General features: G+C 37.4%; 1 protein-coding gene across 9 annotated transcripts in view; it reads right to left on the bottom strand.

The window, feature by feature from the left end:
- The window catches only part of PMCA (plasma membrane calcium-transporting ATPase 3), a 1,183,542-nt gene that overhangs the window by 128,515 nt on the left and 1,040,565 nt on the right, over positions 1-14,462 (bottom strand). The window lies entirely within an intron of this gene.

Genomic DNA, 14,462 nt, shown 5'->3' on the forward strand with positions numbered 1-14,462 from the left:
ATTTGTCAATGTTAAACTTCATTTGCCACCTCTCAACCCATCTGCTCAACCTTTCCAGATCCTGTTGCAGCAGCATAGTGTCGATAGTGTCCTTAACAACCCTGTCCACCTTTGTATCGTCTGCAATCTTGGACATTAAGCTTGATATACCATCATCAATATCATTTATAAATACAGAAAACAACAATGGACCCAACACCGAACCCTGAGGAACTCTACTAATAACATTAGTCCACGATGAGCGCCGACCGGGCTAGCCGAGTGGGTAAAGTACCTGCCCGGCAACCCAAAGGTCGCGGGTTCGATTCCCGCCTCGGGCTTGGATCAAAGTACTGCAAAAACCTTGGGAGGTGCAATATGGCCACAGAAGCCGATGCGCCAACAACTACCAAATCAAAAAAAAAAAAAAAAAAAAACCACGATGAGCAGTGTCCATTGAATACTACTCTCTGTCTTCTCCCCCTCAACCATCCCTTTATCCATTGCAGCAATTTGCCACCAATGCCACAATGCTCGAATTTGTGCAGCAGTCTTCCATGTGCAACAGTATCAAAGCCTTTCTAAGATGCAAATATATAATATCAAAGTTATTCCCTGCATCCAGTTCTTTGTGACTGCATTATAGTATCCAATTAAATTGGTCAGGCAAGACTTCCCCTTAACAAAACCATGCTGTGTCTGAGCTATAACTGAAGTCTTGTCTAGATGATCCTGGAGTGCTTCTTTAATCAGTGACTCCATTAATTTTCCTGGAACAGAAGTTAAACTCACAGGTCTATAATTACTTGTGTCGCCCTTTGATCCTCCTTTGTGAATTGGGGTCACATTTGCACATCTCCAGTCCATGGGTATCTCCCCTGAGTCCAAGGAAGCTCTCATAATTATGGCCAAGGGTTTGTTTACTTCCTTTGCTGCCTCCTTTAATATAACTGGATAGATTCCAACCACCCCAGGTGCCTTTCTTGTGTTTATCTTCAACAATTTCTCCTCCACTTTACTCTCAGTTATTACAAGATTATCTAGCTTACTGTTAGAGTTGAATACACCTCTGGCATTCCCCTCGCTGAATAACTCCTCATGTGTGAAGGTCGATGCAAAATATTAATTTAGTTTCTTGGCTACATGTGTGAATGTCGATGCAAAATATTCATTTAGTTTGTTAGCTACATGTGTGAATGTCGATGCAAAATATTCATTTAGTTTGTTAGCTACATGTGTGAATGTCGATGCAAAATATTCATTTAGTTTGTTAGTTACCTGAACAGGATCATCAACAGTTGAACCATTGATATGATGTGGATCAATCTGATTCATCCCCTTACTTCTAGAGTTTACATAAGTAAAGAACTCTTTGCTGTTTTTCTTTCCATCCTTTGCCAAAGATTTCTCATAATCTGCCTTTGCCTGCCTAACCTCCTTTGTGACTTGGTTACAGACCAGCTTATATCTATCATAGGCTTCTGTGTCACGTGTTAATTTATATGTATCCCATGCATTTTTCTTCTCTGCCATGTGTCTCATTAGTTCTTCTGACATCCATTTAGGCCTAAACCTTGAAAAATATTTCTTAGTTGGTATGTAAAGCGTAGTAGCTTCCAAGACAAGTTCCCTGAATGCTTCCCATTTTGAATTTGCTGCTGGTAACATCATCACCTGGTCCAACTGTATAGAATTTAAATACTGTCTCAGACCATTGTAGTCACCTTTACGAAAGCAATAACCCTTCCCCTTACCCCTGATGGTAGTTACCTCTTTGAGTAAATCCGACTTCAGCACACTGTGATCACTGCCACCTAGTGGTTCCTTTAACTGCAAATTCTTAACGCATGAAGAATCACTACTGATAACCAAATCAAGAATAATACTCCCTCTAGCTGCCTCCCGAACATGCTGATGTAGAAAACAATCATCCAATAAATCCACAAAAGCCTTGCTAGTATGTGAGTGACCAACCCACAAATTCCAGTCAATATCTGGGAAATTAAAATCCCCCATTATAAGACTCTATGATTTACTGGCCCACTCTATTTCCCTGTACATTTTCTTATTATATTCATCAGCGTCATTAGGCCTATAGCACACTCCTACTCTCAATTTTGATCTCCCAATGCTTATGTCACACCAAACTGACTCGACACTGCACTGTCCAGCGATATCGACTGGCTTCACTTCCTTGGATTTTATGTGTTTCTTAACTAATAGCCTAACCCCTCCTCCCTTCCTATCCTGTCTATCCTTTCTGTAGACGTTATACTCCCCAAATTCCAGTTCTGCATTCCTTATTGATCTGTGTGATACCACGTTTCTGATATCCCAACAATATCCTCCTTTGATGCTTTGAGCAATACCTCAAATTCATCAAATTTATTTACCAAACTCCTGAAGGAATTGATATCAAAGTTTGAAGAGTCTGAATGCATTAAATGATAAACTATGAAAAGACTGTCCCTTGATACTGGTAAAAACCATTGTTAAGATTAATCAAATTGGAAACAAAGAGTTTCCAATCTCACCAGTCAAAAATGGTGTAGGAACTGTTAGCCTCTTTCCCAAAAGTCCATATAAATTTTGCACACCTGTGTATTGCCCAACTTAAATATGACCAGTAGTGGCTAGATTGCTTTTTATGGTCTGAGGAAGTCACTTTTATCACCATGGCACTGCTAATATGACAAATGGTGTTGTACAGGCAGAAGAAAACATGTAAACAATAACTGAACATAATGAAAAAATATTGCATATTTTTTCATTATGTTCAGCATTTTCGTGTAGAAATTGTTAATGGATACTTCATTATCATAACATTGAATTGACAAATATATGTAGATAGTTGGAAATGTTATCATCCCAAACCTGAAGACAGAGTGTTGGATTAAGAGGGGATCTTTTAATGGGATGGCAGCTTCCATATATTCACCAGAGAGTTATTGCATTATTAAGAGAACATTTTGGCATAAGGAAAATGGACAGAGAATTTCCAAAACAAAATGGCCACCTTATTCTAGATCTGAACCCTCCTGATTATTGGAGAGACTAAAGAGGGCAATACGATAGAGATAAAATGTATGAGAAATTAACTTTCTGCCACTATTCATAATTCATTACTTGACTGTTAGTGATTCAGAGGGTCAACATTTTAAACTGTATTTGTATCTATATAAATTGAGGCTCCAAATAAAACTTGGTTATTATGTTTCCATGATTATAATTTGACAGGTTTGCAACATTTAGAAAGGAAACATATTTTTGGAAAGGGATGAGGTAAAGCAACAAGCTAATAATGAAGGGTAATCCTACCCTTCCTGCAGATCCAACCATTTTAGGAAATTGGTGGATGTTCACTGCAAAAGTTACAATGTAAAAGAAAAAACACTACTGAATTAAGGAACTGTAAAAGATGACACGAAACAGGAGTTAACTAAGGAGCATAATATTTAAGAATACACAGAGAAATTCCATCAAGACTTTTTGGCAATGAAATATTCTGAAATCATCTGATCTCTTTCTGTCAGAAAACCAAGGATGGTATCAAGTTGGATGGATCTGGTTAGATGATTTACTAGGATTATCAATGCAAGAATAAGTTTTTCATAATTGTTGTGAGCAACTGAAATATTCTGAAATTGTCTGATCTCTTTCTGTCAGAAAACCAAGGAAGCATCAAGTGGGATGGATCTGGTTAGAAGATTTACTATGGTTATCAATGCAAGAATAAGTTTTTCATAATTGTTGTGAGCTTTGATGTAGGCAGAAGCTGAAGATTTCAATGCATGCCAATTGTGATATGATTTCTTTGTATTCTGAACAGTCTTAGCATGTTTTTTCAAAAAAAAATGTTATAGAAAAAGCATGAATGTTAAGAATGGAATAAAGGATTTTATCTCTAAAAGAATCATTTCAGTAACTTTAAAACAGTATTCCACCCAAGGAAAAGAGCAACAGAAATCATGCTGATGACACTTCATATAATTTTAATAATGAATGACAAGAGATGTGGGTGGTCATAGGAGAGAAGCTCCATTCGAAGACTCATGAAATTGTGATCTGAGGTATCCAGATGGCAGCTAACCTTAACTGCACACTTTGAAATCTGTTGGTGAGAATAGAACAAGAGTGTTTGACTGTCAGGTATTCTAGTAGGTAAATGAAAAAGTTGCATAAGGCCATTAGTAAGAGTAAAAGCTTCAGCATTTCTACAAGTTAGATCACACAACCAAAAAATTGAAGCCTGTGGGAGTTATGAACATCAAAATCACAGTCACTTATTTTTATAGCAAATGAAGTGATTACTTCACTGCTGTAAAAATTACACTAAAGTTTGTTCCATTTCAAAGAAGATCAGAGTTCTGGGTGATTTGTTAAACTATTAAAACAACAGCAAACAAATTTGCCAAAATGAGGTAAGGAGGTTTTGAGCCAAAGGAGATCAAAAAGAGAGGATCCCTGCTTATGAAGTCTCTGACAAAGAATATCAGTGCAGACATATGTTCAAGTACTGCTGTTAAAGTAGAAGGAATCAAAGGAGTAATTAGGACAAGCGAAGCAAGTGACTGGACGAGAAAGCTGACAGAAAAACTTCTGTCAAAAAAAAAAAAAAATAAATAATAAATAAGCATATGGAACTTGGAAGACCACAGATGGAAATGGACATGCAAGATATTCCCACCACAAAACCATGCTAAGACCAATTTAACAGTGAGTTGGGTTATGTGGGTGTCAATAAGACCCCAAACAATATTTCACCAATTTGTGCTTTCCATCTACTGTCCACAGGGCTGAAAATGTAACAGCTGTTTTTGGAAATGCTTTCTTTGATTTCTTGAAAACTCAAGAAATCTCTGTTAATTATCACACAATTACCAAAAATCCAGGAATTAAGTAAAATCTAATTACATGCATATATTGACTGGCATCTGTCACATACAATTAGTGATAGCATCTGGCTTTACTGACATATGCTTTCCTCCAATCAGTAAGCCTATTTTGGCACTGTGACACTGAAGAGTGTCATTTGGAATCAAACTGTTGATATGTGTGGTTCACATTTCATACAGTGGCACTCCTGTGATTGACAGGCTGCAACCAATTGCATGTGTTTGTTGAAGTGCACAGGTTTTTCAAATTGTATTTCACTCACTGACAGGTCTAATGGGAGTTTCCTTCTCAAAAATCAATTTTTCACAGTTGTACTCATAGAAGACTGAAAATAAAGGTGACATCAAAAAATGAACACTGCTGGATTATTTTTTGCTGATTTTTCAAATGTACATGCGTGGGATGAAAGTGACCCAAGCGCTTAAAGAAGTAAGAATTCTTCTGCACTTCGGTTGACATGTTAAGATACCATTCTTGTCAAGATGGTCCTGTATCAAACTCACTGATTTTTAATTGGAAATTATTTCTTTAGCTCTTCCCCTATGGAAGAGTGGGGAGAACCTGGCACTTCTCCAGTCCAAGGGAATAATCCATGAATGTAGTGATGATCTCATTGCATTGACATTAATAATGGTTGGATGTACTCAGTAGACACTTTTTTTTTTCAATAAAAGGGCCTTTTAAATTTCTCTCAGCCATAGTAGTTTTTCAGACATATGTTCAAGTACTGCTGTTAAAGTAGAAGGAATCATAGGAGTAATTAGGACAAGCGAAACGAGTGCCTGGACGAAGAAGCTGACAGAAAAACTTCTGTCAAAAAAAAAAAAAGCAAAAAAAAAAAAAAAAAAGCATACGGAACTTAGGCACTTCTCTGATATCATTATGTCACTTATTTTAAAGCAGATCAAATCAACTTCACAAATCTCCCAGATAGTGTTAATGTGGTTTTACAAGTAAAGATAGTTGAAAAATACCCAAGAGCAGCTCGTCCATACAGGCCAACTAGGCAGTCACCTATAGCACCAAAAAACTCATTGTACATTTTCACTTATATTTTAAGGGGGTGGAGAAGCTCCAGTTAGATGGGTTGCTTAGGATCCAAGCTGCTGGTTTAAGGCTGCCTCTGAATATAACTGTTCAATTCTGTGATTATTTCAGTTTGGATTTTTGGGGCACCATCCCAGATGTGGAAAAAATATTCCATGGTAGGGTGGATTTGAGATTTATAAAGAATGAACAGTTATTTAAAGAACAGTAATGTTGAGACTGAAAAAAAAAGAGAGATTTTTTGATTTAGATGAAGCAATACTTATGCCAAAAAGAGATTAAAGCTAGGATAATCCCTACTAGAGGTAAATGATTGTATCTAGAAATCACGGTATTATCAAAGATGAGCATAGGAGCAGAAGATTCATTTTTGTGAGAAATAATGATACAGCTGAGTTTCTGAAGGAATGAAGTTTAACTAAGTTCTCTTTGACTCATTAGATAATTACCTGCTGATCAGCTTTTAAGGAATTGGCAGTGGATACTTGAGAAGTTGAGGCTGTATGTGTGTGTGTGTGTGGATGCAGGGGAAAGGTTTCTCAAACTGGAAAGTGAAATGTAGTGTGCTATGATTAGCAAAAATATGGATATGATATCCGGTCAGTGGAAAAAAAGTCATTTTTATTCAGAAGGAAAAGAGTGGGAAATAAAGATATTCAGGGAAAAAAGAACAGAAACTTGGGAAACACCAGCATTAGTGGAAAAGTTATAAGCCAGAGAGAGAGCCACGTACATCACCTAGTCAAGAAAACTGGATACCCAATTTCAAAAAATATTGAGCAATTTGTGGATGGAAGCTTGCTTTGGAAGGCTTTTATGCCAAACACAATCAAAATCAGAGAAAAGGCCTTGAGCTTTGGAGTTAAACATACTAAAATAATATTGCCTCAACTGACAACTGATAAAAATAAAAAGATTTCTCGAAACAAAAATATATAATTAAAAACAAACTGTGTTAAAACAAATTAATAAAGATATTAAAATACAAAGTTAGATTAAAAACACAAAATCAAGCAAACGGGGCAAGTAGCTTCTGAAGCGAAAAGCCTCTTTGTCACCTGCGTATTTTAATTTTTATTAATTTTAATGTCTATTAATTTGTTTTAACACAGTCTATTTTTAATTATATATTTTTGTTTCAATAAATCTTTTTATTTTTATTAGTTGAGGCAATATTATTTTCGTACAATCAAAACTCTTAGAGATGCCAAAAGCAACTACTTGAGTTTCACCAAACATATTCATTGAATTTTGCTAGAGATGGATAACATAAGCCAATTTCAATTCAATTAAATGCAATGAAGCAATTATTAGAAGGGAGGAATTTAGGAACTGGCTGGATATAAGCAAATTTTCAAGGAGAAGGAAAAACACAAATGGAATAAGAAAGTATAAAATGGTAATACAGAAAAGGGGCAGGAGCACAGGTTTCAGAATAATGGAGAAATCATCAGAACCTGGAGTTTTCCTGGCATCAGCACTGTTCAAAATTCTAAATTTCTTCTGTCGGAATACCACAGCAGGTATTGAGTAGATTGTACCGGGCATGACAGAAGGTGGTTTACAAAGATTGTTAATTCAAGAGTTAGAAGAAAATAAGATACCAGGAAGTCAGCGTTGTCTTTAGCTCAGGATGTAATACAACTCCCAGGTTGTAAAAGGGGTGGGAGTATTGAGATACAGAAGTTGCAATCAACAGCTTTGGTGAGATAGAACTGGTGAGAATGCTTGATTACCATTTGGATATGAGACAAGTTTTCTACTTTCAGCCTGTTCAAAATTGAGTTTGGCCAGTTTAATAACTGCTTTTCAATTATTGAAGATTTAGTGTAGGCAGAAAATTTGGATAGAATCTGGAGATTTGGATACAAGTCAATTCCATATGCTATATTCTTATCTTAAACATCCTTAGCACATTTATTAGGAATGAGATTTTGAGTTGAAATGAGGAATAAAGAATTTCATCCCTACTAGAATGATTTTACTGACATGATCAGAAAAACTTTTGGACCAGAAGATTTCAAACAGTAATCCAGTTAAGAAAAAGAATAGAAATCATTCAGATCATCATATTTCGCATTCCTGTAATGCCAAACAACCCAAGGCTGGTCATGGCCATGACAGAAAGGATCCATTGGAGATGAAACCATCACCAAGTTGATCTGGAGTGCAGATATGACAACTCATTGATGGCATACTTTAAAGGGTTGTTGGTGTGAAAAACATCAAGGATATAAGTTGTGAGTTTAAGAATTTCTGGTATCCTGCTAGGTAACTCAACAAGCCCGCAAGTTATTAGTAATTGCATATGCCACAGTGTCCCATATAGCTGGGTGTGCACAAGTGAACTGGAGTTGTGAATGATAGTATCAGGATGATCCAAGAAATGATATATCATCCTAATAAAATTTGGAGTGGAAAATAATGCAAGAAACCAAGCTTACATGGAATCAGCACAAAAACCTTTCCATTCCATATCACCTACCTATTCCCACTAAGAATATGTCTAGTTTTCCCTTGAATTTATTCAAAATACCTACTTCCAACAACAACAACAGTTGAAAGTGTGTTCCAACAATCAAATACCAACTGGCTGAAGCCAATTTTTGCACATCTATACTGCAATCATCCTTTCTCAATTTAAATTAACACCTCCTCATGCTTGTTGTTTGAGCAAGAAGAAGGATGCTATTAGCAGTTAGCCTTATTTCAATCCATTTACAGCCTTAAGCAACTGATTAAGATCTCTTTGCAGATGCATTAGTCTCCAGACTGTAATTTGCAGAACTGAAGCCTTTCTTGGTAAGAGCACCATTTTCTGTCTCTTCTCGGTGCCTGTTTCACATCTGCATCCGTCCTAAAATGACGTACTCAGGAATAGCTTAACCATAGCCTTAAACAACAGGATAATGTTGATGTCTGCCAGAGGTAAAAGTTGATGATGCTGTAGAGCAGATATCATCTTTTAAGGGCACAAAGGGTGATATTTTGTAGATGCTGGCACTAAGGACCTTAAGAACAAGAGATCTGCAGATTAATTTAACAACTACAGGTCAAGGTTTTAAAAAAAAGTCACAAGTTAGGATTAAATTTGAAAGTGTCTGCAATTCTTCCCAGAAACGATAGGAGGGAGTATATGACGAGAACCTTGTCAATCAATTCGGCCCTGGAGAGATTGTGAAGGACTCATGGTGTAGAATTTTTTTCAGCGTGGTCTGTGCTTGCTAATAGGAGAGACTGCTTCTGCAGGGATGGGATACACCTAAATAGAAAGGGTGCAAGAATATTTGCTGATGCTATTGAGGCAGTGTTAGGTGGGTTGGAAAACAGCTAGCTTGAAGGGATACACAGACTTGTATCCCTTCAAGGGCCCCACGCCTTGAGTACTGTGTACAGGTCTGGAGGCCTCATTTTAGGAAGGATGTAGATTTACTTGAGCGTGTACAGAGAAGGGCAACAAGATTGGTGAGGAGAATGAAGGGATCCTCTTACCAAGAGAGGCTTAAGTTCTGCAAATTGCAGTGGCTGGAGACTAGCACCTGCGCGGTGATCTGATTGAGGTATATAAGGCCTTGAATGGGTTGAGCACGCTGAATTCTGATGGGATCCTTCCACTTGTTCAGATTACGAACCTAAGGGGGCATAAATTCAAATTAAGAAAAGACAGATGTAGAATAGATGTGCGGAAATTTGCCTCTAGCCAGCGGGTGGTTAATTGCTGGAAGAAACTTCCATCTGTCGTTGTGGAAGTTGATAGGTTGAATAAATTTAAGGAGGAACTAGACAGGCATTTGGAGGGAATGGTGTGATTTTTTTTTTTTTTTTTTTTTTTTGGCTGCTGCTGCATAAGCTCATACATTTGCTTTCTTGCATCACATGCCACTACTACTACTAAAAGATTAATAGTAACTGCAGGTAGAGGCAAAAGTAATTCTTGCACTGCTTCTACTGTAAGGAGCAGCAGCCTAGAGAGCAAGTTGCTGGGGATTTCAAGAGCTGCTCGGAGTCATCATGGAACAAATAAATACATGGGCTGTGTTGAGGTAACTAAGAGTAAGAACAGGTGCATGTATACTTGCATGTACACTGATGCTAGAAGTATAGTTAATAAATTTGACGAATTTGAAGTGCTGGTCAAGAAATCAAAAGAAGATATTGTTAGGATATCAGAGACATGGTGTCACACAGATATAAGCAGTGCAGAATTGGAATTTGGGGAGTACAATGTGTACAGAAAGAATAGACAGGGTAGGAAGGGAAGAGGTGTTATGCTGTTAGTTAAGAAACACACAAAATCTAAGGAAGTGCATCCAGTTGACATGGGTGGTCAGTGCAATGTTGAATCAGTTTGGTGTGACATAAACATTGAGAAAGGGATATCGAGAGTAGGAGTGTTTTATAGTCCTAATAACTGATGAGCACAACAAAAAATTATACAGAGAAATAGAGTGGGCCAGTACATCAGAAAAAAAGTCTTGTAATGGGGTATTTTTAACTTTACAGATATTGACTGGAACTTGTGAATTGTCACTTACGCTAGCAGGCTTTTGTGGATTTATTGGAGGATTGTTTTCTACAGCAACATATTTGAGGGGTTCCCAGAGAGAGTAATACTCTTGATCTGATTATTCATGCATTAAGAAATTGCAGATAAAGGAACCAATAGGTGACAGTGATCACAGTGTAATGATATGGTATTTACTTAAAGATGTAACTATCATCAAGGGTAAAGGGAAGGGTTTTTCTTTTCATAAAGGTGACTACAGTGGTCTCAGACAGTTTTTAAATTCTATACAGTGGGATCAACTGATGATGTTAAAAACAGTGAATTCTAAATAGGAAGCCTTCAAGGAATTAATCTTGGAAGCTACTAGGCTTTTCACAATAACTAAGAAATATTGTTCAAGATTTAGACCTAAATAGATGTCAGATGAACAAATGAGACTCGTGGCTGAGAATAAAAATGCGTGGGATGCATATAAATTATCAGGTGTCACAGAAGCCTATGGTAGATATAAGCTAGTCTATAATCAAGTCACAAAGGAGGTTAGGTAATCAAAGGCTGATTATGAAAAATCCTTCACAAAGAATGCAAAGAAAAACAACAAGGACTTCTTTATTTATGTAAACTCTAGAAGGAAGTGGGTGAATCAAATTGCTCCACTTGATGTTGGTAGTTTGACTATTGATGATCTGCTCAGATAGCTGACAAACTGCAGAGGTTCACGCCTGGTGAGTATGGGCTTGGCACACCCAGGGTCCTGAGCTGGATATCATCATTCTTCTCTTTCTTGGTGATTCCATTCTATTTTCTGAGTCTCTCTCTCTCTCACAGGGTAACTCGGGGAATTTTTTTTGGCTGGTGCAGCACAAGCCTCAGGCTTCCTTGCACCATATATCTAATAATAATAACTGAATGACTTTTTTGCATCTACATTCACACATGAGTAATTCTGTAAGGAAGGGGAGGACAAAAGTTTACTAAACTCTAACAGAAAACTAAATGATTTTGTAATAATGGAGAGCAAGCAAAGTGGAGGGGAAATTGTTGAAGTTAAACATAAAAAAGGCACCTGGGGCAGATGGAATCTATCCAGTTATATTAAATGAGGCAGCAAGGGAAGTAAGCAAACTCTTAGCCATAATTATGAGAGCTAGTTTGGTTTGGTTTTTTTTTTTATGAGCATTAGCAACTAAGGCCATATTGCTCCGGGATATGCAGTGGTCATTCCCTGACCTTTCTGCATCCTCTGTATTTGGTGGTGACGGGCTTGAACTCCGGTCTAATCAAGAAGCGTGTGCTACGCACTGCTGCTCCTTCCCACCTGGCTATGGAGGCGCCAATTACGAGAGCATCCTTAGATTCAGGGGAAATCTCCATGGACTGGAGATGTGCAAAGGTATCCCCAATTCACAAATGGGGGTTCAAACGGTGACACAAATAATTATAGACTTCTGTTCTGGGGAAAATAATGGAGTCACTGGTTAAAAAAGCGATGCAGGGTCAACCTAGACAAGACTTCAGTAACAGTGCAGACATAGCGTGGGTTTGTTAAGGGGAAGTCTTGTCTGACAAATTTGATTGGCTACTATGATGTGGTCACAAAGGAACTGAATGCAAAAAATAATTTTAATATCATATACTGTCAGACCTCCCTTTAACGAACTTCCATATAGCGAACTTCTTTAATTTCCCCCTGGTCATTACATTGAAAATTCATATAACGAAGAAAATATCCATATAACGAACTGATTTCGAGAGATCCAGGTAAGCATTTTTGCACCTCTGGCCTTTAGGCAATAAAGCTGATGCTGTAGAAAGCAGGAATGAAGATATAAAAGGATTAAGAATTAATCCCTTCAGTTTTTAAGGTCAATCTGAAAAAAAGTCGCGAGTTAGGGTTTAATGTGAAAGTGCCGTCAATTCTGCCCAGACACGATAGGAGTGATTTTTGAATCTATGCCTGAGGAGGCATAGATTCAAATTGAGGAAAGACATTTGTAGAATAGATGTGCAGAAGTTTGCCTTCAGCCAGCGTGTAGTTGATTGCTGGAACAAACTTCCATGTGTTGTTGTGGAAGTTGATAGCTTAAATAAATTGAATGCTGAACTAGACAAATATCTGGAGTGACCGGATGGGTGAAATGGGAAGCGTTTTTTTTATTTTTTTTATTTTTTTTTGGCTGCTGCTATGTAAGCTTGCTTTCTTGCATCATATACCTCAACTAATACATGGATTCAGCATTGTAAGTGCTGTCTTACAATTTTCAGTGGATTTGTGACCTCCCTATATATACAGGTTATTATTTGATAAATCATCGATAGAATAGCATGGGCTTTCCTGCCTGTTTACACTGCTCATAAATTGTCATATTCATCAGTATGTTATACTGAAGGAGCACTGCTTGACAGTGATCATTAATGCTCTTCCAACCTTAACATTAACTGCAAATTTTGACATCACGTCCTATATCCCTTTGTCAATGTCATTTATAAAAACAGAAAAGAAGAGCAGTCATCCTTGGGGCCCCGCATTTGACATTACAACAATCTGAAGAATAATATCCAATAATCACAGCCCTCTGCCTTCTGCCCTGCAGCCATCCTGTAATTCATCTTAGAAACTTGCCAGTAATCCCAACAGGCTCTAACATGTTAGGATTACTGGAAAGTTTTCCAACCTGTTTCAGCTTATTGAGTCAAATGCACTGCTAAAATCCTTCTATGTTGAAATTGTTCCCTATGTTCAGCTCATGAGTAACTGTGTCAAAACAGCTTACCAGGTTAGCTGTTTTGACACGATTTTCCCTTGACAAAACCATGTTGTGTGTTCTTCAAAATTCCATTTATATCTAAATGTCTCTGCATTACACTCTTAATCATTGCCTCTAAGACTTTTCCTGCCACTGAAGGAATCCAAAGAAATCTCTCCCATGTCCAATGATGACATCAAAATTAACTTCAAAGCACTTGCTGGCAGCCTCCCTCAAAATTACTGGGTATACAAGGTCTGTCAGAAAAGTAATGAGATTAAATCAATAACAATGTTTATTTTGAATATTATGGAGAATAACACGGTCACCCTCAAAATAACTTCTGCAGCTACACAATATCTCCAATAGCATTTCCAGTCATTAAAGCAAGACTGATAGTTTTCATTTGCCAGCTCCTTTATAGTGTTGGTTACAGCCTTTTGAATTGTCTCTATCAAATCAAACTGATTTCTTTTCAAGTTTTGGGAACAAAAACTAATCACATGGAACAAGGTCTAGTGAAAATAGCAGTTGTGAGAGGACTGCAATGCTTTCTGCACCAGAAATTCTGTAATGGAGAAGGCAGAATGGGATGGTGCATTGTTGTGGTGGAAGATCCCATTTTGACTGATCTCTGGTTGCACACAAAGGATTCTTTTCCATAACTACTGGAAAATTTCTCTGTAATAATTTTGGTTCATTGCCTGTGGCAGAATTCTTTGTAAATGTTGCTTCGATAATCAAAAACACCCACAATCATTGTTTTTTCACTTTTGATTTGGGCATTCGAGATGGAGATGTGCCATTCCTCACATTGGCATTTGGTTTCTGGGTTATACTGGGAAAAACCAGCTTTCATCACAGTAAAGACTCATTTCAACTGGATCGATCTATAACCATTACAGAGAATCAAGACACATGTTCATGCAGTTTTGTTTTTGTCCATCACTCAAAACTTGCAGAACCATTTTCATGCACACTTTTCACATGGCCAATTCTTCACTTAAAATTTTGTGAACAAAATCTTGATTTAATTTCAGTTCATCAGCTATCATTATAATTTTTAACCTTTGATCTCAATGAATTAACGCTCACACTCTGTGGACAGTATCATAAGTTTGAGTGGTTGTTGGCCGTCTGGCATATGCCTCACCTTCCACCATTCCACGTCCCTCTGAAAACATATTGGGCCAGTGGAACAGTTAGCATTAGCAGAAGCATATGATGCAAGAAAGCAAGCTTATGCGGCATTAGCCAAAAAAAAAACCTGCTCCCATTTCATCCCT

Source organism: Mastigoproctus giganteus, chromosome 13, assembly GCF_048544385.1.
Source record: "Mastigoproctus giganteus isolate SK-2022 chromosome 13, ASM4854438v1, whole genome shotgun sequence".
In the NCBI taxonomy this organism is placed as follows: domain Eukaryota; kingdom Metazoa; phylum Arthropoda; class Arachnida; order Uropygi; family Thelyphonidae; genus Mastigoproctus; species Mastigoproctus giganteus.